This window comes from Canis lupus, chromosome 1 (genome assembly GCF_048164855.1).
Source record: "Canis lupus baileyi chromosome 1, mCanLup2.hap1, whole genome shotgun sequence".
NCBI lineage: Eukaryota > Metazoa > Chordata > Mammalia > Carnivora > Canidae > Canis > Canis lupus.
Window position 1 is genome coordinate 12,176,369 of NC_132838.1, and position 23,118 is coordinate 12,199,486.

Genomic DNA, 23,118 nt, shown 5'->3' on the forward strand with positions numbered 1-23,118 from the left:
AAGTTTTATTCTGCTATTTTTATTTCTACATTTATTAGGCTTCATGTATGGTATATTTTTAAATGCTTAAAATGGAACTTTTACATAATTTTAGACATTTCTTCAGTATAAAGGCATAAAAGTTATATATGCTCAGTCATTTTATGTGCTGTTTTTATTCATTTTGGAATATTTCCTATTTTCTTATGTTTAATTACTCAGTTATTTCAAGGTTATTTTGTTCAACTTGCAAATATGAGGGGATTCCAATATATTATTTGTTGAAGACTTTTAATTCCTGAAATATCTTATTTCCATATTTTAAAGTTTATGACTTTAAAATACATTTAAAATACATATAAAAGACATTTTTATAGCATTTTTGGTGAATTCTTCATGTACACTTAGGAAAGTATGTGTATTCAGCAGCTGCTTGGTACAGTCTTCTGTACATTACATGCTAATTAAGCTTAGTTGATAGCCTATTCATATTAGTTCAGTCAGTTGCTCAGGAGAATGTTAAAAATCATCAAACTTTGTGTATTTATCTCCTGAATATACCTGATTTTCTTCCATTAATTTTGAACTCTTATTGGCATTCACCTAAAGAATTCTGTATTCTTGATAAGTTATTCTTTCTCTGTGTTATTATTTCATTGTGAAATGTCCCTTTTATTCATCCATAAATACTGTTTATCTTGGAATCATGTTATGAAGCCACCCTTGTTCTATCATCATTAGTTTTATGTGTTATTTGTCCCTCCCAAAACTTTCCATGAAGCTTTATTTATAAAGTGTGCCTTTTGTAAATGGCAGGTCATTGTATCTTACATTCACCTAACTTGAAAATTTCCACTTTAAAATCAAGGGTTTAATTTACATTTAATGGAATATGGTGTGGACTGAATTTTTCCTTGGAATTTTATGTTAGCTAATCAAATATTTTTGGTTACATATTTTTACTAACTTGGCTTTTTAGCTACATTCATAAAGTCTTTTTCTATAATTCAAAGTATTTTTTCTGTTAACATGCTCTTAATTTCATTGATTTCTTTTTCTATAATATCCATTCTCAGGTCAACTTAGTCAATTTTTAAATTTGACATTTGCTTTTATCAGTTCTACAATTCCATTTCTTTTTTAGTTTTACTTTTCCATCAAACTTCCCATTTATTTAGCCATTATAGTAATATCCTCTAAACTATACATTCATATTTTTAAAAAATATAATTAACATATTATTGTTATATTAATGGTCTATTAGTTTCAGGTGTGCACCATAATGATTCAACATTTTAGACACACATTAAGTGCTCCTACAAAAAGTATACTCTTAATCCCCTTATCTTTTTCACCCATCTCCCCATCTGCCTCCTCTCTGACAATCACCAATTTGTTCTCTGTATTTCAGAGTCTGAGTATGGCTTTTTGTTTCTCTTTTTCTTTGTTTTCTTAAACTCCACATATGAATGAAATCATATGGTGTCTACCTTTCTCTGATGTTTTTCACTTAGCATAATACCCTCTAAGTCCACCCATGTTGTCCTAAATGGCAAGATCTCATTCTTTTGCATAGCTGAGTGATATTCTATTTTGTATACATACACTACATCTTCTTGATCCATACATTAATTGATGGACACTTGGGTTGCTTCCATATCTTGAGTATTGTAAATAATGCCGCAATAAATATAGGGGTGCAGGGATCCCTGGGTGGCACAGCGATTTAGCACCTGCCTTTGGCCCAGGGTGCAATCCTGGAGACCTGGGATCGAGTCCATGTCGGGCTCCCAGTGAACAGAGCCTGCTTCTCCCTCTGCCTGTGTCTCTGCCTCTCTCTCTTTCTTTCTGTGTGATTATAATAAATGAATAATTATAAATAAATAAATAAATAAATAAATAAATAAATAAATAGGTGCATATATCTTTTTAAATTAGTGTTTTCATTTTCTTTGGATAAATGCCCTGTAAGTAACTACTGCATCAGTTGGTAATTCTATTTTTAGTTTTTAAAGGAATTTCCATATTGTTTTCCATAGTGGCTGCACCAATTTTCACTTCCACCAGCAATGGATGAGGGTTCCTTTTTCTCCACATCCTTGCCAACACTTGTTATTTCTTGTCTTGTTTATTCTATCCATTCTGATGGGTGTAGGGTGATATCTCTTTGTGACTGAATTATCATTTCTTTGATGATGAGTGATGTGAGCATCTGTTCATATATCTGATCATTTGTATGTCTTTGGAAAAATGTCTATTCAGGTCCTCTGCCCATTTTAAAAAATTGGATTTGTTTTTTAGTTTAGCTTAGTTTTTTAGTTTTTTTTTTTTGATCTTCAGTTGTGTAAATCCTTTATGTATTTTGAGTATTAGCCTCTTATCAGATATATCTTTGCAAATATCTTCTTCCATTCAGTAGGTTGCATTTAGTTTTGTTGATGGTTTCCTTTGACACGCAAAAGGTGTTTATTTTTTTGTAATCCCAAAAGCCCATTTTTGCTTTTTGTTTCTCTCCTTTGAGGAGATCCATCTAGAAAAATGTTTCTACAGCCAATGTCAAAGAAATTACTGCCTGTGTTTTCCTTTAGGAGTTGTATGGTTTCAGGTCTAACATTTAAGTCTTCAGTTTATTTGAGCTTATTTTGTGTATGATGTAAAAAAAAAAAAAAAAAAGGTGTCTGCATTTCATTCTTTTGCATGTAACTGCCCTGTTTTCCAGCATTATTTGTTGAAGAGACTTTTCCTCATTGTATTTTCTTGCCTCTTTTATCATTGATTAATTAACTATAAAAGCGTCACTTTATTTCTGAGATTTCTATTCTGTTCCACTGATCTGTGTCTGTTTTTATGCCAATACTATACTGGTTACATTATTATAGCTTTGTAGTATATATTGAAATCTGGGATTGTAATACCTCCAGCTTTGTTTTGTTTTATCTTTTCAAGATTGGTTTGGCTTTTCAGGATTTTTTGTTGTTCCATGCTAATTTTAGGATTATTCTAGATCTGTTAAAAAAAAAAAAAAAAGACTTAGTATTTTAGTTAATATTTTGATAGGGATTGCATTAAATCTGTATATTTTTTGGATACTATGGACTTTTTTAATAACATTGGTTCTCTCAATCCATGGACATGGGCTATCTTTCCATTTTTTGTGTCATCTTTTTTCTTTGATCTGTTTTATAATTTATGGAGTATAGATCTTTTACCTACCTAGTAAATTTTTTTCCTAGGTATTTTATTCTTGTGCAATTGTAGACAGGATTGTCTTCTTAATTTCTCTTACTGCTACTTCATTATTAGTGTGTAAAAGCACAACAGATTTATGTATATTAATTTTGTATCCTAAAACTTTACTAAACTTATCAGTTCTAGTAGTCTTTTGGTGGACTCATTAGTTTTCTACATATAGTATTATGTCATCAGCAAATAATAAAAATCTTACTTCTTTACCGATTTGGATGTCTTTTCTTTTTCTTTTCTGATTACTGCAGTTATGACTGCCAGTACTACATTGAATATATTCACAGTATTTACTTTAAAGTTAGTTTTTTTTGTTTTGCAAATGTTAGTATCTTTATAATTAATACTCTTTATTGATCTTTCTTTTTCCTTCTTGATTTTCCATCTACTATTTCCTAGTTACCACATATGTGGAAATTTGGTCCTATATTCTAGATAATCTTTTTAAAATAACAGGAAATATCAGTTTCAACAGCTTTGATTCACATAGTAGTGGCACTTGGGTGGCTCAGTTAGTTAAGTATCCACCTCTTGGTTTTTGGCTCAGGTCATGGTTTCATGGGTCATGGAATGAGCCCCCACGTCATGCTCCATGCTCAGTCAGGAGTCTGCTTAAAGATTCTCTCCCTCTGCCCCTTTCCCACTCATTTGTTCTCTCTCAAATAAATAATCTTTGAGATAGAATTTACATATCTTAAAATCATCCATTTTAGGTGTAAAGATTAGTGATTTTTAGTATCACAAATATGTGCACCATCACCACAATCAATTTTATAGATTCCCATTACCAGAAAAAGAAACTCCATCTCTTTGGTATCATTCCCCTATGTCACATACACCCAGTCCTTAGCAAGTAGTTACATATTCTCTGTTTCTACACTTATAGATTTCCTTTTTAAAAAAAATTCATATAAATCAAATAACTTAGTATATGATCTTTTGACTGACCTCTTTAATGCAGAATAATATGTCTAAGGTTTGTCTCTGTTGTAGCTTGTACTCTATTCTTTTTTTGTAGCTGAAGACTGTTCCATTGAATCAATCTACTACACTTTGTTTATTCATGTGGAAACCAAGAACCATGCTAAAGTGGGAGATTAAAGATCTCTTTACTAACCCTGCTCCATTCTGACTTCTTTGTGAAATTCCAAGGTTGGAGAAAAATAATGGTTGTGGGATTTTTAGACTACACCATGTATTTTTGTATTTTAATTTCTTCTAGACCCAACTTCTAAACAATCCATAGTATTCTTTGAAGTCCTGGTTACTCTCTTCTTGACCCTGCAAATCCTCATTCCACTTGTACTTGCCTTCAGGTATTGATAATTTTATGGTTCTTTAGTCAACTCTTAAGCGTTTGTTTTTCTGACATTCAATTCATCAAGCTTTACTTGCATCTTTGCTACTAAATACTTTCATATAAAATCATGACACTCATTCTGTTTATTTTATGCTATTACCCAAAGATCAAAGGTTGTCTTTCATATACTACATCCAATTAGAAACAAATTTCAGCCTCATGAAAAAAGTTGTATTATGATTTTGGAAAGCAGATTAAATCATTTCTGAGTAGACTATTGATCTTACCAAATCAACCATGATACCTGTACACACAGTTTTTAATCCTTTTTCTGAAATGGGCTCCTATAGGGTATACAGACGGTTTATCATACAAATATTGACATTTAATTCTGTCTTCAAAGAGCAAATATGTAACTTTAATCATCTGTTCCCCACGTGGTTTTCTACATACCTCTGTTTTGGAAGGTAGGCTTGTACAATGGAAGGGGTTTTAGACAAGTATACATCTTTTTTTTTTTTCATGCAAATATACTTCTAGCAAAAAAAAAAAAAAAATGAGTTGAGATAATCCTGGCAACTTTAAGAGCAGTGGAAATCTCAGGGAGTTTATCACTCAATATTTCTTTTCTTTCCCCCTAAATCAAGATTACTTTTAAACATTATTATTTTTTCCACTGGAAATGAAAATGAAAATACATACTTTACTAATGCCACTGTTTCTTGACAGCCAGTGTTTTACAAATTTGATCTAAAATTAAATGACAGATCTCTCAACTTTATAGGAAGTCCAGGAACCGAGAAAGAAATTCTATAATTTTTCTGGTTGTTAGAAGGGGGAAACACATCACTATATTTCCTCTGTAATAATACTTGCCATCTCTTAAATAATTTCTATGATTCAAATTGTGAGTGTATATGCATCTTGCAATAGGTAAAAAGTGCAAATTAGTGAGATCCTAGTGAGTTTAATTTCCTCTACAAATAGTAACAATAACTGGTGAAGACCTTAAAGTTAAGTCATTAATTGCTGGACAGTAGGTGATTTCCAGCACTGGAAGCTAAATGTGGTGTTCTGTACTTTGGATTTACAATTGTTGCTTTTAGAGCATGGCCCTTCCATCATCCATTTCCTTAGTTGAGATACAAACTAATTCTGCTACAGAACATCTCATAAGGCAGATATGATCAGTATTTATTTTGTTGAGCCAGTGTCTACTTTGTTGGATATGAAGATCAAAATATGTGCAAAAAGCATGAATTGAAGAGGGTGAGCGAATTTCAGAATGTAGGTAATAAAATCTGAATAAGTCACTAAACAAGAGGGAGGGGCAGAAGCCAATTAAAAAGCCAGAGAACAAAGTCAACTTGGGAAAACTCCCAAGTAAATGGAAACAGAGAATGACAGGCAAATGGAAATGCAATTTTGGATGAATATATAAGACTATATACTGACTATAGTAAGATCTATCTGCACTATTTGTATGATGCATTGCCAAGCCAGCTCTGATGAAAGAACTAGGTACAGGGCATACAGAAATGAGTTGACATTGCAATAAATGGCATTAAAATTTTTTCTTATTACCGTTGTTGGACAAATTTGTTGCACAAAAATTAAATTACACAAGGCCATCATGAATTGATTCCAAAATTTTTATGTAGTGCCAAGAACTCATTAAGGACTTTTGGTATGAATCTAAACTGGAAACATTTAAAAGCACATATATTTTTCCATGTTTTTGCTTTTGGGCTGAGAAGAAAATCTAAAATGTGAAAATAGGAAAGACTATAAACAAAGGGGTTTGTTGTTTTCTGTAGGATGTTTTCACTAATGGTTTTTCCTTGGGCACTATATATTTATCTAAGAGAAATAGAAAGTTTCAGAGCTTTCAGAAAAGAAATAAGGCATTTTTAAGACAAATAAATTAGTGTTGTATATATATGTGTATATGCTTTATTCAAAGTTGTTTCTATGAAATTAACCAACTTGTTTTTCTTCCTTTTTTCTGCCTTTTTTTCTCTTCATTTTTCAAGTGATATTTGAGTTAGAACTGAATATACAAAGAGATGAATGTTAGATGCTCTGATTAATGCAGAGGTGGGGCGGCAGATCATTACCAACAGTGATATTGATCCATGGTGTGATAATCCATAAGATATTTTAATGACATAATTTAGAAAACAATTTGAGAATTATTGCCTATGAAGACTGTTATAACCATGTTCTATATTCTGGGTTTATGTAGCTAGGCAGCTAAAATCATGTTTTTAAGATCAGGTACAAAATCAACACAAGAAAAACAAAGGAAACGAAACCAACACAGCCAAATACAGTACAATTTAAAAAAATACCAGGTGGTATTTACAGCAGTAACAAACCCTTCCACTGTGGTAATTGAATCTGGATTTGCTTAATATTCCATCTGGGTACTCTTCTCTAGCTTTTAGTGAGGTCATGACTGTGAAAGATGAGAAAGAGGCATCACATAAATTCAGAGAAACAACTCTATGATAAATGACTGATAGTACAAACATACAAACTTAGTTTTGTCCTACGTCTACATAAATGCTGGCTATATAACAGAACATAGTTTGTCCATATCTTGAGACATTTTCCAATTCCCTCTGATACACAAAATTTCTTGTTTCTCTTATTTTTGTTTCCATTCTTTGGGGATTTTTATTTCCATTCCTTGGGGATTTTAAATTCTTCTTTTTCTTTTTCTTTTTTTTTTATATAAAAACATATGAACTGCAGGTAAAAAGACTTTAGGTAACAAAATCATTCTTATTCTTACAGAGTAGTATGCAACTCCTAAATTGACAAGATTTGCTGTGTTTTTTGCATGCAGATTACTAAGCTTGCGAACTAAATATATATGTATATATATATACACACACACACTCAATTATGTATATATTTACTTCTATATTTTATATATATTTACATATATACATATATATTCATACATATATTCATATATATGTATATGAATTTCAAGTGAGCAAACCAAATAAGGCTTGATATAGTATTTTCTATGGTCTTTAAGACTCAATTGGTCCTAAAACAAAATGTTTACTTTCTCTACTGATCTCTGTACTGATTGTCAGTTTTCAAAAGCAACACATTTGTTGTCGTTAATCATGCAGACAGTAGAATTTTTTCAGAGTAACTTTAAACATGCAGCTTGTTTCCTGAATAATTATGCTTCATAATTACTTTAAATGATCCATTTGATATTTCAGTACTCTATTCTCTATAAATATTCAATTCATGAACTGGGAATCAACCTTCTCGTGGAGGAAATAATAATGTCCTTTGATCTCTTTAGTTTGTAACACTATTAGATTTTTATATTAGATGATTGAATATAAATGGGTAATATAATACTTTGTGCTAGGCATGTATACATATCTGTCTTATACACTGTTTGCTTTATTATGATCTTAGTTTTCTTTTATAAATTTCAGGGAGGAGGGAAATAATTGGATTATCCTCCTCTTTACTGTGGTTCAAAAGTCATACCATAATTAGGAAAGATGATGGTGAGAAGTCATTTTAAAATACTTAGTATTGAGATTAGCATCTTCAGAAAAATCAATGGCCTTTTGCAAATGGCTAACATAGATACCTATGGTGGTGCCTCTGGGACTATGGAGTGAGAATCTCTATAAAGCTGTTCTCCATTTAAAGAAAAAAAAGGGGATCCCTGGGTGGTGCAGCGGTTTGGGGCCTGCCTTTGGCCCAGGGCGCGATCCTGGAGACCTGGGATCGAATCCCACGTCGGGCTCCAGGTGCATGGAGCCTGCTTCTCCCTCTGCCTGTGTCTCTGCCCCTCTCTCTCTCTCTCTCTCTCTCTCTCTCTATCATAAATAAATAAAAATTAAAATATATATATTAAAGAAAAAAAAAACATGGGTGCCTCGTTGGTTCATCTGGTTAAACAGCCAATTCTTGATTTTGGCTCAGATCATGATCTCAGGGTCCTGGGACTGAGCCCCATATTGGGCTCAGTGCTCAACAGGGAGTCTGCTTGTCGACTCTCCCTCTTCTCCTCTGCCTACTAGTGCACATAGGCGCCCGCGTTCTCACCCCCTCTCGTAAAATATATATTTTAAAAAATGATAAAATGGTCAAAATTAACATTTTCAGAGATTTGGAAATTAACCAAGTTGAAGAGTGTTTATTCAAGAAAAACCAGAACCTCAGGAAAAAGAGGACGTTTATATGGTCTTTTAACAAGTTATATTTCCCTACTGCACTTAACTGTCAGACCTCCATAAGAGCCTTGAAAACCATCAGCTTATGGCCAGGAGAGCTACAAATACAGCATTCTGGCCATCGTGGAAGAGGGTAGGCCTGCCTTTGGGTCTCTCAAAAAGTCCATACCCATGGATTATAACTATTTGACCTGTTTTGTAACTCCCTACAAAAGCTTGATGGCGGTTGTTATTTACCTGGCTTAGAGCTCACTGTGGTAAAACCCTGTCCTCAAGACATTTTTTGAAAACAATCAGCAGTGATTATGTAATTGTAACAAATCAAAGTGAGCTCACTCCTTGGTAAATCAGAAACTGCACCAGATTGAGTTTTCACAAAAAGAAAACTTAATTTGCAGCAAAAAAGGAGAACACAGGGACTGGCTTCTAACTCCTCAGCAAGGATGGGTGGGTTCCTTTTGTTGAGGGTTAGGATGAATGTTTAGATAGGGAAACCTTGTCATTGGATGTCAGTGTAGGCATGTGCCTTAAGCATGTGCCTTAAGAAAACATGCGTATACACACATTATAAGTTATGTTAATGAGACCTGTGCTCCTCCTTCGGTGGAGATTTTAGTGTAACAAAGTAAGGTAACTGCCTGAGTTAAGAAATAAACTGGAAAGAACTTAAGGAGAAATATGGGGAAAACCTCAAGAAGTATAAGCAGGTGGGCAATGAAGCTCAGGTCTTGGGGTCTAGCTAGTGATATAACTTCATGGCTATCTAAGGCAGACAGTTGGGAGGACACAAAAAGAAAAACATACTCAAAAACAAAGATAAGGCAGTGTTATAAGCTGCTGACTCTTGAAAGCACAGTTCAACACATGCAGAGTCTCTCAGCAAAGGTGTAAGAACATTAGTTCATGGCACTTAATGTCATCATTGATCAATAATTAAATGACCACTAATCTGAGAAGAGAATCAGTGATCTAAACCTGTAGGAAATAGAATTTTTACTGATATAATCTAAATAAGTCATTGAATAAGTAGTAGAACAACAAGGAAGAAACAGCAACAAAAACAAGCCTTGAGATAGGGGGAGAAAATATGATTTCCAGGATTGCCACATTGTTATATAAAAAGTCCAGTTTCATTAAAAAACTAGACATATGCAGAAATAAGAAAGTATAACCTGAATGCAGAAGAAATAAAAGCCAACAAAAATTCTTCCTGTGATAGACCACATGTTGTACAAAGACATCATATCAGCTATTGTAAATATTTTTAAAGAATTAAAGAAAACTATGTCTAATCAACAGAAAGTATGAGAACCATGCTTGCTAGGGATATGTCATCAATAAAGGAATAGAATGTATTTTTTAAAACAGAAATTCTAGACTTAAAATATAAGCTGAAATAGGAAATTCACTAGAGGATCTGAATAGCAGATTTGAGTGAGTAGAAAAAAACAATCAGCAAACCTGATGTTATGTGACTTGAGGTCATTCAGTCTGAGAAACAAAAGAAAAAATGAATTAGAACCTCAAGATAACATCAATATATTATCTTCATGGGGGGATACCATCAAGAATTAAACATATCCATTGAGAGCCCCCCAAAAATGAGATAGCTAAAAATTCCCCAACTTTGATGGAAAAACTTTACATATCTAAGCAGCTCAAATAATTCCATGCCTAGCCAAATAGCAGTCAAATTTTAAAGTCACAAAGGGAGTAACTTCAAAGAAGTGAGAAATGAGTCCTCATGCAAAAAAACAAAAAAGTCAAACCAAAAGAAAAAAAAAAAAAAAAAAAAAAACAAACCCAAAACCAAAGAAACAAACTCCAAAAGATTATTGAATTCTCTTCAGAAAACATGTAGGCCAGAAGGGCCAGGAATGTTATATTTAAAATGCTAAAAGAAAAATGCCACCTACCCATTATTTTATACCTGGCATCACTTTGTTTCGAAAGTGAAAGAGAAATTCAGACAACTCCAGATAAAAACTGAGAGAGTTTGTCAGTAGCAGGCCTGCCCTACAAAAAAAATATTAGAATCCTTCTGGCTAGAATTTTTGAAAAGACACCAGAAAGTAACTCAATACCACACAAGTAAAAATAAGCACCAGTGAAGGAAATGACATAAGAAAACAAAAAGAAACTTTATATCTGTTTTTGGTAACACTTTTCCTCTTTGATTTGAGCAGGTGTATAAAGCAATAATTATAAAAGGGTTTTGATGGGCTTATAATTGAATGATAATGGGAACACAAGGAGAGGGGGAAACAAAGCTAGCAATTTTTTTGCATACTACTGATGGTATATTAATATTAATCTGAACTAGATTATTGAGGTTAAGAGGATAACTTAGAAAATTCTAAGAAAAAAAAAGAAAATTCTAAGAATAAGTACTTTATAAATTATTTTTATTAAGATAACTCAGAAGAATATAGTAAATGAAAGTATTAAATTATAATACACTAGGAAATATTTAATATAATTGAGTGACCACAAGGCAGCAATAGAGGAAAAAAAAAAAAACTACATAAGACCTATTGAAAACAAAAAACAAAATGGCAGATTAAGGCCTACCTTATTAATAGTGACATTAAATATAAATGGCATAAACACTGATTAAAAGACAGAGATTGAATAATATTAAAATAACTATATACTATTAACAGGGGACATGCTATATATTCAAAGATACAAATAGCCTGAAAGTAAAACTAAGTAAAAAGATACATCATGTAAACAGCAACTATAAGAAAATGGAATAGCTATAATAATGTCAGACAAAATAGACTATGACATAAAAAATTACTAGATTTTCATGTGTACACACACACACATATATAATCTTAGTTTTTCAGGTAAACGATATAATGATTCAAAAAATATATATAGGGGAATATAAATAATAGTGAAAGGGAATATAAGGGAAGGGGGAAGAAATGTGTGGGAAATATCAGAAAGGGAGACAGAACGAAAAGACTGCTAACTCTGGGAAACGAACTAGGGGTGGTAGAAGGGGAGGAGGGAGGGGGGTGGGAGTGAATGGGTGACGGGCACTGGGGGTTATTCTGTATGTTAGTAAATTGAACACCAATAAAAAATAAATTAAAAAATATATATATAGATAGCAAAATAATTTCAATAAGCGTAATTCACATCCATCCACACAGCTATACTTTTTTCTTGTTGTGAGACTTTTAAGATATACTCTTAGCAAATTTTGAAAATACTATGCAAAAAAAAAAATGAAAATACTATACAGTAGTATTAACTATAGTTGCTATACTATACATTATATTTCTATGATTTATGTATTTTATAACTGTAAGCTTGTACTTTGACTGCCCTTACCTATTTTATCCTTCATTGCCCCTCCTCTGGCCATTACTAGTCTGTTCTCTGTACCAATGGATTTGGAGTGTTTTGTTTATTTTATTTAGATTATATATACATATATATGTGCAATTTTATAATATTTGTCTTTTTCTGTCTGACTTATTTCACTTAGCATAATGCTCTCAAGTTTTCATGTTATTGCAAGTGGCAATATTTCTTTATTGTGTATGGCTGAATAATATTTCATTGTGCATATATAGTCACATTTTCTTTAAAGGTGTATGTTATAATGATACAAATGTCAATATATCTAGAATTTATAACAATTAAAAAAAAAATGTGTACCTAACAAAGTTCCCAAATACATGCAGCAAAAACTGACAAAAATAGTAGCAGAAAAAGACAATTCAGTAAATAGTACTACCTGAAGACTTTAATATCTCACTTTAAATAACAAATAGACAAACTTGGCAGAGGTCAACATAGTATTGGAAGACTTGAACAATGCTATAAACTAAAAATACATCCACAGAGTAATCTGCAATTACCTTCTATACAGTTTTCCAAAATGCACAGAGAACATTCTCCAGGACAGGACACACACCAGACCATAAACCAAAATTTAGTAAATTTAAGAAGATTAAAATCATAGAAAATATCTTATTTTTTCACAATTAAGTAAATCACTGCATATACATGTATTTTAATCTATTCACACTCAGAATTTCTAGATGATCATATAATGTAGAAAAATTATTAAATTTTTTCCTCTCTCAAATATATTTTTAACAAATTGCATTCTATTGTTTATGCTATTTCAAAAAAGACTGCAATATGGAAATAAATTTACACAAAAAAATCTAATATGTGTATATCATTGCAAGTTTTGATGAAAAATAATTATCTTTAGCCTGAAAATTTATTCTTCCTAAAAATTTAAAGTCTTTAAGTGGAATTATTCATAGTATTTATGCCTTATCTAAAGTAAATTTAAAATGGTTTTTAATTTTATATAAATAATTTCTTGACAGCTGTTGAAAATTGTGCAGCCCATGTTTGTCTTTTCTACTATCCTGGTGTCTATTCTACAGATTCTAGTATGTTTCTACTATTTTCTACTATCCTGATATATGTTCCAAAAACATGGCCCAAGGAGAATTTGAACAACATAGAATATATCCCATTATGTTCCCACATGAAATTTCCTAATATGGTCATTAAGCATGTTAAGTATTTGTACTTTAATATTTCTCCTAGTTTATTTACATATTTTGATATTTTCTTTCACCTTATTTTGGCTTTTATAAAGCCACTACGCAATTCTGAGAGCTCACCTTTACAGAGCTTCACCCAGATTACAGACACCTTAATTCTCAAACTGTTAACGGCACCACTGTTCACTCTGTCATTTAAGTCAGAAATTTATTTTTGAGTCATTTTTTCTCCTACTTCATATACTGTGAAAATGATTCCCATTTCAGAATTATATCCAGATTTTTAAAAATTTACCTACAAAATAAGACATAATACTAGATTATTTTTGGCATGAGTCTTGAATAGGTACTTCTCAAAACAGTATCCTAATTGACAATACAGATATTAAGACATCCTGTCTCCTTATCCATCAGGGAAATGCAAACTAAAACCTAACCATATAATACTAAACACCAAATGGCTTATTGCAAAGAAAAGTAATAGAATAAAAAAAGATAATCCCAGTGGTTGCAAAGAGAGGGAGCAATGAAATTCTTACAGATTCTTACAGTTAAGAACATAAACTGAAATTCTTACAGTTAAGAACATAAACTGAAATAAGCACTTGAGCAAACTGATAGCATTTATTAAATTTGACTTTATGAATACCTATGGCTAATAATGACCAATTATATACCCAAAAGAAATGTATGCATGTGTTCACCAAAAGACTTAAAAGAATGGTCAAAGGAACACTAATAGCAAGCTAATCCTGGAAATCATTTAAAACACATTTGTTGATATTTGATTATATGGGTAGTATACTGAATGAAAAAGTAATGAACTGATTTCAGATATATACATATATAAAATAATTCTATATTGTATAGGATATTATATATTGGCTATATGGATAAATATAAATGCATTAGATGTTTTATAAAATGAACAAATGCACAGAAATGTTTGTGGTGAGTCTCACATTTGCATAACTGTGGTATCAACACAGCAGAGACAGGATTCTCAGATAAACATAATATTGAAACAAAAATATGTACTTTGGAGAGACGATATACAGATGTTTCATAAAGAAAATGCTACGTAAACTTTAGTAAAAGGCGATCTCAATTAAAATATCATCAAAATAATATTGAATTGTATATTCGAAATTATATATTTTTTGTGATACTATTCAATTCTGAAATTTTCCATATACAACATTAGGCATCTGTAAATAGATTATTATTGAGTGTATTGTGCTGTTGGATGTTTAAAAAATTGCTACCCAGTCTGCTATGCACAAAATTGTGCTCCCCTCCCCACAATGCCCAATTCATATGTTGAAGCCCTAGCCCCCAGTAACTTGGAATATGACTGTATATAGAAAATATATTTATTTTTCTTTAAATTTTGCCTGCAATGCCTAAATATGGTACACTGTTTCCTTTGAGGTATAATATTTCTGCTATATCCTATCTTGGTGTTCTGTAATGTACATTGAGACTTAATGGGCTATGATAGAGCTTTAAATCTACAATTTTTATTTTTTTTAAAAGATTTTATGTATTTATTCATGAGAGACAGAGAGATAGGCAGTGACGTAAGCAGAAGGAGAAGCAGGCTCTATGCAGGGAGCCTGACGTGGGACTCGATCCCGGGACGGTGAGATCACACCCTGAGCCAAAGGCAGGTGCTCAACTGCTGAGCCACCCAGGCGTCCCTAAATCTACAATTTTTAAATCTAATATTTCAAATATATTCCTTCTAGTATGGCTTTCTTTTTTTTTAATTTAATTTTTTTTAGTATGGCTTTAAAAACTATTTTTGCACATGTATTCTCTACTCTTACCCATTTGTAACAACTATATATATTACGTATAATATATAGCATATATATATACACACACCACAATATAAAGTATATGTCATTTATATCTTTCTTTTCTAATTTCTGTGTCATTCTCTCCCTCCTTCCCTCCTTCTGTCTCAGTCTCCCTTCTTGCCCTGTGTTTCTGTCTGTATGATATTCTAGAACTTTTCTCCATGTCACTCATTCCAAATTCTGCTCAGTTCATTTCTGCTGAGTTCATCTCTGCTCTGCTTTTGCATCTTTAATTCAGTTGTACTTTCAGAATTGATGTATATCTTATTTTAATCACTTGTGCAAAATATGTCACTAAACTATATAGCATATTAGACCATGAAAAATTTAAAAAATAAGACAAAAATATTTTAGAAAATGTACGATTTTACAAAACTGGGGTGGTTGATGATATAATTTCTCATAAAATGATGATTAGGTAAGTCTCACTAAGAAAATTAATTTTGAGAAAAGGCCTAGAGTAATTTAGCCAAGTAGATATACTGGAGAGGGTCATTCTGTTTAAAGGAATTAACAAGAACTGACACAGATTGGAGTGTAAAATATCATGCTTTATGAGGACAGGGAGATCGGAGAGGAGGTCCTGCAGAGGGTAGGGAGTGGAGGGAGAGATTGCAGTTCCTGGAAATAATTTTGATTTCTATTCTGAGGGATATAGGAAGCCATAAAAGGATTTTGAAGAACAGAATGATATCTTATTTAAAGTTTAATAGAGCACTTTGACTGTTGTACTGAGAATTAACTGGAGAATAATAACGGTAGAAGCAGGAAAGATAATAATGGTGGTAGAGATGACACAAAATGCTCTACTTTATTATAGACTCTGCTTTCAATTATTAAAACTTTTTAATTGCATACACATAAGATTTACTGCCTTAACCATATTTAAGTGTACATTTCAGTAGTGTTAAACATATTCCCATCATTGAAAAAACAGGTCTCCAGAACTTTTTCATTTTTTTCCAAAACTTTTTCATATTAAAAACCTGAAGCTCTGTACCTATTAAGCAATACCTCCATTTATTCACCCTCACTCTTGCTCCTAGTAACCACCATTCTACTTTGTTTCTATGAACTTCTCTACTTCCTGTATTTCTGATGATTGGAATTATAAAGTATTTATCTTTTGTGTCTGACTTATTGCATTAGCATTATGTTCTTAAAATTTAACCATGTTATATTATCACAGAATTTCCTTCATTTTTAAGGCTGGATGATATTCCATTGTATGTATGAATCACGTATTGTTTATCCATCTTTCCATGTACTTTGGGGCTGCTTCCACCTCTTGACCATTGTAAATAGTGCTGCTGTGAACATGGGTGTACAAATACCTCTACATGATCCCCCTGTCAGTTCTTTGGAAGTCAATTTTTTGACATCAGGAAGTGTGAATCTTCCAATTTTTTTTTTCAAAACCATTTTGGCTGTTCAAAGTCCCTTGAAATTTCATATGAAATTCAGGATAAACTTTTTTACTTCTATCAAAAAAAAATGCCATTGAATTTGAATAGAGTAGAGTTTGCACTGAATCTCTAGATTGCTTTATTATTTACTTCTTCACAATATTCTTTCAATCCATGAACATAAGATGCCTTTCTATTTAATCATGCCTTTCCTTTGACAGTTGTAGTTTTTGGTATGTGTCTTTTACCTTCTTGGTTAGTTTTATTCCTATGTATTTTGTTCTTTTTTGAAGCCATTATAAATGGAATTGTTTTCTTAATTACTTTTCCAAATTGTTCAAAGTCTGTGTATATAAACCACTGATTTTTGTGATTTTTCTATATTGACTTTGTTGAATTCATTTTAGTTCTGTGTGTGTGTGTGTGTGAAATTTTTAATGTTTTCTACTTATAAAATGTGGTCTTCAAAAAAATATTATATCTATCTAGCTTGGATGCCTTTTATTTCTTGCCTAATTGCTCTAGCTAGTATTTCTATACTGTTTTGTCCATCCCTCTACTCCAGGACCACACCGTGAGCTAAAGGCAGATGTTCAACCATTGAGCCATCTAGGCTCCCCTGATCTTTTTTTTCTTTAGCATCAGTAGTAATGTCCCCTCTTTCATCTCTGATTTTAACTATTTGAGTCTTTCTCTTTTTCCTAATCTAGCTAAGTGTTTATCAATTTTATTTTATTTTTTAAAGATTTTATTATTCATGAGAGACACAGAGAGAGGCAGAGACATAGGCAGAGAGAGAAGCAGGCTCCCTATGCAGAGCCCAACCAGAACGTAATCCCAAGACCCTGTTATCATGACCTGAGCCAAAAGCACTCCAAAAGAACTAAACCACTGAGCCACCCAGATGCCTCTCAATTTTATTTTTTCAAAGAAACACCTCAGTGTTGCTTTTTTCCCTACTGTTGTATTTTCTATTTTGTATATCTCAGTTCTAATTTTTATTATCCTTCATCTGCTAGCTTTAGGTTTAATTTCTTCCTTTTATAGTTTCTAGAGGTGAAAGTTGTTTGATATTTTTTCATGTTAAATGTATACATTTATAGCTATATACTTTAATCTTAACTGTATCTATATCCTTTCATCTTACATGTTTTCACTACATCTTGTAAGATTTGATACATTGTGTTTTCATTTTTTTTTTCTCAAGGTATTTTCTAACTGGTTTAGTGATTTATCCAACTCATTTGTTATTTAAAAGTGAATTTAATTTCAATATATTTGCAGATTTCCCAGTTTACTCTGTCCTATTTCTAGTTGCATTGCACTTTGAACCAAAAAAATGCTTTGATTTTGAGTTTCTTTAATTTATTAAGACTTGTCTTGTGGCCTAACACGTGGTTTTATCTTGGAGAATATTCCTATATGCACTTGAGAAGAATGTATTTTCTATTGTTGCAGAGTTCTTTATGTCTATTACAGGATGTGGATGCTTATTATACATATAATTAGAGTCTGAAGCTATGGATATAAAGATCTGGGATTCAGAAGAGTGCTCTAAGTCTGACCTATAAATATGAGTGTATCCTAGAATATAGAAAGTATTTTGTGTCAAAGATCTAGAGGGGACATCTAAAAAGTGAAAACAAATAGAAAAAGAGAAGTGGTCCAAAGACTTATCCATAATGTACTGACACATTGAGAGTTTGGGGCGTTGAAGAGGATAGAAAAAGGGAATGAGTAGTAGGCAAAATGGTAGGAAGAAAGTCAGATGAAACTGGTGTAATAAAATATAAGGAAGTATTTTGAAGAGGAAGAAGTAGTGGCCAAATGTTTCTAGTCAGGTAAGACTTTATTACCTTGACAAAGGTAGTTTGGTGAGGAGGTGGGGCAAAACTAACTGGAGATAGTGATGGAAATAAGATTTTTTTTGAAATATTCACTGTAAGAAAGAAAGGAATTGTAGGGATAACTAGAAAGTAAAGTTAAAAAAAAAAAAAAACACTCTTTCTACCTGACACAGTAAATCACAATCATCTTAGTCTTTCAGAAAAAAAATGGCGTTGTCTTTATATACTCCAACCAAAGGAATGATTATAATAAGAGAAACTTCAGGTCAAGCACATAGAGAGAGAAATCTACATGAAGGCAGTGAAAGAAGTATTGAAAAATAGTAATACTAAAGTATTACTAAAAAATAGTCCACAACATGGTGTAATTTATGTCCTTTTGATCATTAATCTTTATATATGATATTCCAACAAGAATTCCAACCCCCTTCACAACAAATGAGTTTGTAAATGTTGGGGGAATACTGTCCCCTTACATCATGAGAGACCTGTAGGTCAGTTCTCAAAGAATTATGTTTTGTTTGTTGAAAAAGACCTATTTTCTTTCTACCCAGTAGATAAACCATCTTATGTAAACTGCCATTATTTGAATGCATGCTCTAATTTGATTGAGTTGCATTGTTTCTGAGCTACTCTTTTGAATAATGGATTACTTGTGTTTGAAAATATTGATAGCATACAAGGTTACAAGTATGCCGCCCATGTTTTATAATGTTCTATTATTTGTAGATTTTAAAACATGCTAAAATTTCAAAATAAGAAGGCAAATAATTTCAAAGGCAAGAATTGAAAAGAACAAATTTACAAAAACAACCGCTCAACATACCAGTTCACAGAGTGAATTCAGCTCTAGTGATGTAACAGGCAGCATGACCAAAGGCTGAGCTGTGTATGTCCTGTCAGTAGGATCCACACATTTATCTCAACAGCCTGAGTCTGCTGCTACTAGATTCTTTGTTCTTTTTTGGTTAAATAAATTAGGACAGCAAGACATGTAGGCTGATACAACATCAGGAACAAAGATATTTCCTTTGTCTTTAGCAACTTAATGATTTTTTGTCAGCTGAAATGGAAGTTCTGGAATTCAGTGTTTGGTGGTTATCCACATTCCACATTTTTGCTACAACTTTTTAAAAACAGAACAACTGTAGACACCACAACATTTGAATGGAACTGTTCAAAAGTTTGTTTCACCTCATCGCTGCCCTTTGCATTTTCTGCTGGTAACTCCTAGTTTCTTCCAGGTTTCTCTTTATATTCTTAGATGAATTACTCAGCAATCTGTCAAGATATATATATTATTAGTGTTAAGACTTCTTAACAGACCACATACACACATACTCACACTCTTAAAGAGGCCTTTTACTGCTTAAAGAACTTTTTGTCCTCACTGCATCCTCAAGAAGTAGACAGGATACTGTTTCTAGTCCTCATATGTGATAATGGAATTAAAAACTCTACGGTTTTCTATAAAGCCCCAATGTTGTTTCTCCCTATCTCAAATGCTGAAATAAAATCTATTCAAAGTTAAATTTCAAAAAAAAAAAAAAATAGAAGGCAAAAAGGTAAGGCATGGAGTATTTGAGCTACTTAAAATTGGTATTTTTGACTTAGCTTAGTCCCTAAGCTGTCTTCATACAGAGAATTAAGTTTGTAGCATCGGACTGCCCCTTCCATGTTTGTGCAAAGTCTGAAATAGTAAAAGGCACGTATATCAATTTAATTCCTTAGTACTTCACTCAAAGAACTTTTAGGAAAGCAATGCTGTAAAATGACTCATGTTACTAAGAATGTACAGTGTGCTTGTCTCCTAAGACCATTTGAATGTTCACTTCTAGTTTAGGGAAAAAAAGTATTTCTTTGTCTCAAAAGAGTATATTGATTAATTAAATGCAATCATTCAACTAGATGAACACTTAATAGGAGGCTTATCATGAAAATCATACTTCTAGGCAATGTTGATACCCCCCAAGATTCAGCAGGGGGAGCTTACCACATGGTGAGTATTATAGTTCATATTCAAACTCGAAGCTTCATCAGTTAGAACTTGATAGCACATTCCCATAAAGTCCTGACTAAAGCATATGAAAGACTGGAGTGTCTGCCTTGCAGCCTATTGATACAAAATCACTAGGATTTTAACTGGTTGATTCCATCTTTTTAGGTTTTCTATATTGTGTGATAACGAATCAATCTTCATTCTAATTCGAGTCTCTCTATTTGATACCGTTATCTCCCTCCAATGGCCTCACTTCATCCTGACTGACTGGTGCACTCTATCCTAGATATAGTTTAGGAAGCTGTTCAATGAACATGCTCTATGGAGACTGCTCTGACTACTATTTTCCCCCCACTTCTTCTCCTTCCCATCGTACACCAGGGTTAATTACTTAGAAGTATAGTTAATTTTTTATTTTCTAGACTTCTATTATGGCATTTAATAACTTGAACAATGCTTCTCAAGTAGGGGTGGTTTTGTCCCTAGGGGACATTTGCCAGTTTCTGGAGAAATTTTTGGATGTCACAATTGGGAGAGAGGTATAAATAAGATAATTTAATGGATAGATGCTATTATTTCAGCTAAACATCCTACAATGCACAGGACAGATCTCACCACAAAGCAGTTTCTGGCCCCAAATGTCAATAGTGTTGAGGCTGAAACCTATGGCCTGAAATTACATTATGTACCTATAGATGTCTTGCTTACTCTCTAGGTTTCCTAATAAAGAGCTATGGCTTGCTAATCTTTGATTACCTAGTACCTAATACAATTCCTAGATCACGATTGCCGTCTTAGGGAGGTTAGTACAATTCGTGATACTAAAACTAACACATGACAAAAACCCACATTAGTAGAGAAACAGTTTCTAAGATATACAACCCTACACAATGCTTTTCCTCAAAAATTTTTGGCTTCAAATTGGTTGATTTGGACAAATTTAGAACCTAATTTCTAATCACAATTTATCTTATATTTAGTTGATCTAAGTTGATTCTTCCTTATACCAATATTTTGATTATGCTATAGGAAATATACATATTTTTAATCCTTATTGGCTTTCCATTAAGTAGAATCAGGAATCAGCTATATTTGCTGCCTAGTTTTGCAAATGTGGAGCTTAGGAAGCACTAAAATTGGTACATCTTTTCATGAGGTGGCTGCCCTGCTATTTGGGATAAAAGCAGCTGTGATTTTATCAGGTGACTTTCACACAATGAAAAAAAGGTCCCCCAAAGAAATATATTTGCTTTATCTTGGAGGATAAAGCAAATATTTCTTTTACAATGATATTGAAGGACCAACTATACATGTTCTATAATACTTTCCCTTAGCTTTTCCTGAACCTAAGATAAATGTACATCTAGTGGAGGAAATTTCAAAATTTATCATGGAAACCATTCATTTATTACAGGAGATATGAAACTGCAAAACTGAATTGGCATAAATAGAAACTATCAGCTATTTTATTAGAACGATGCAAGATTGTAACCTAATTCCAGTAAACACATATATACTGCCTATATAGTATATTCAAACATAAATTTGGCCAGAGAATCTATGCAGATCATCAACCTAGAATCAGACAAATCCAAGGTTGGAATTTTTAAATGTATTAAGGACCATTCTGAGAATTGATTTACCTAACAAAAATCTTTAACTTCCAATTTCTGTCTACTAAAGAAAGAATGGATGTAACATTGAATCAGACCTGTTTTTCCCCCCGCCTTGGTATGAGAAGTATTACACAAAGTGTTTATTATCTTGCATCGAAATTTGAGACCTCATCTCAAAATTGAGGACATTTAAGACAGGAACACCTTCCTTCTTTCCACCATGACATAACCTCAGTTCACAATCATTAGATAAATGAGAGAGAAATTTCATAATTTGCTCAGTCCTTAATTACTTTAATATTTAAATTCTGGCCTTATGGCAAGTCTCAGGTGGTGCAGTCAAAATTTATATTAAAATGCAAATGGGAAATTAAATAATTGAAGTTTTTTAAATAATGTGTATTCTTTTTTTTCATACCTGCCTCAATATAGATTGTAAAGACAATTTATCCTAGAAAATTATGAGGCTTTTTGTTAAAAATGCTGTTCTCATACAGAAATTAATCATGTCTTTCTTCACCTCTCTTAATTTTGGATTACTTCATAATTTTCTTTTTTCATGACAGCTCAAATGAATTTAAATTTTCTCTGTAAATAACCAGCTTAGATAAATTTAATTATGAAATTTTCATTTAAAACTACTCAAATTATGAATGTATGTAGATAAGCTATTCCGAAGTATATATATTTATCCAGAATAAGAAATATTGGTGATATGGGGAGTATATGCATATGTATCACATTAATATAATGGCCTGAATTTTCTCATCTATAATAAACAGCAATTTCCTCCTCTATGCTTAAGACCACTTCAAAATTGAGACCTATAAAATACTTTGCCATTTTTGTCAGTGGGATGATTAGCTACCCTACTAATATAAAGAAAGAATTTTGCTGAAAGGGAGATAGCTGAGAATATTTACTTTAAAAAATAATTTTAGTATATCCAGGTAAGTTGACAATGTACTTACAATTCACTTTGGAGAAAAGAATGAATTTTCTTATGATACTTTTAGTATTCAATTTTTTCTAAAAGAAACTTTTATTTTTCAAGAAATAACTGTGAAAATGTATAATCCCATAATGCTTTTAAAAATGGGTA

The 23,118-nt window shown here is 32.2% G+C and overlaps 1 long non-coding RNA gene across 1 annotated transcript in view; it reads right to left on the reverse strand.

Annotated features, from left to right (window-relative positions):
• Positions 1-6,446: 6,446 nt before the first annotated feature.
• Positions 6,447-23,118, reverse strand: part of LOC140611949 (uncharacterized) — a 56,248-nt gene continuing 39,576 nt past the window's right edge. The window contains exons 6-7 of the long non-coding RNA XR_012013333.1: positions 19,596-19,682; positions 6,447-6,980 (exon numbers count right to left, since the gene is read on the reverse strand). This is a non-coding gene — a long non-coding RNA (uncharacterized lncRNA). The remainder of the gene's footprint in view (positions 6,981-19,595; positions 19,683-23,118) is intronic.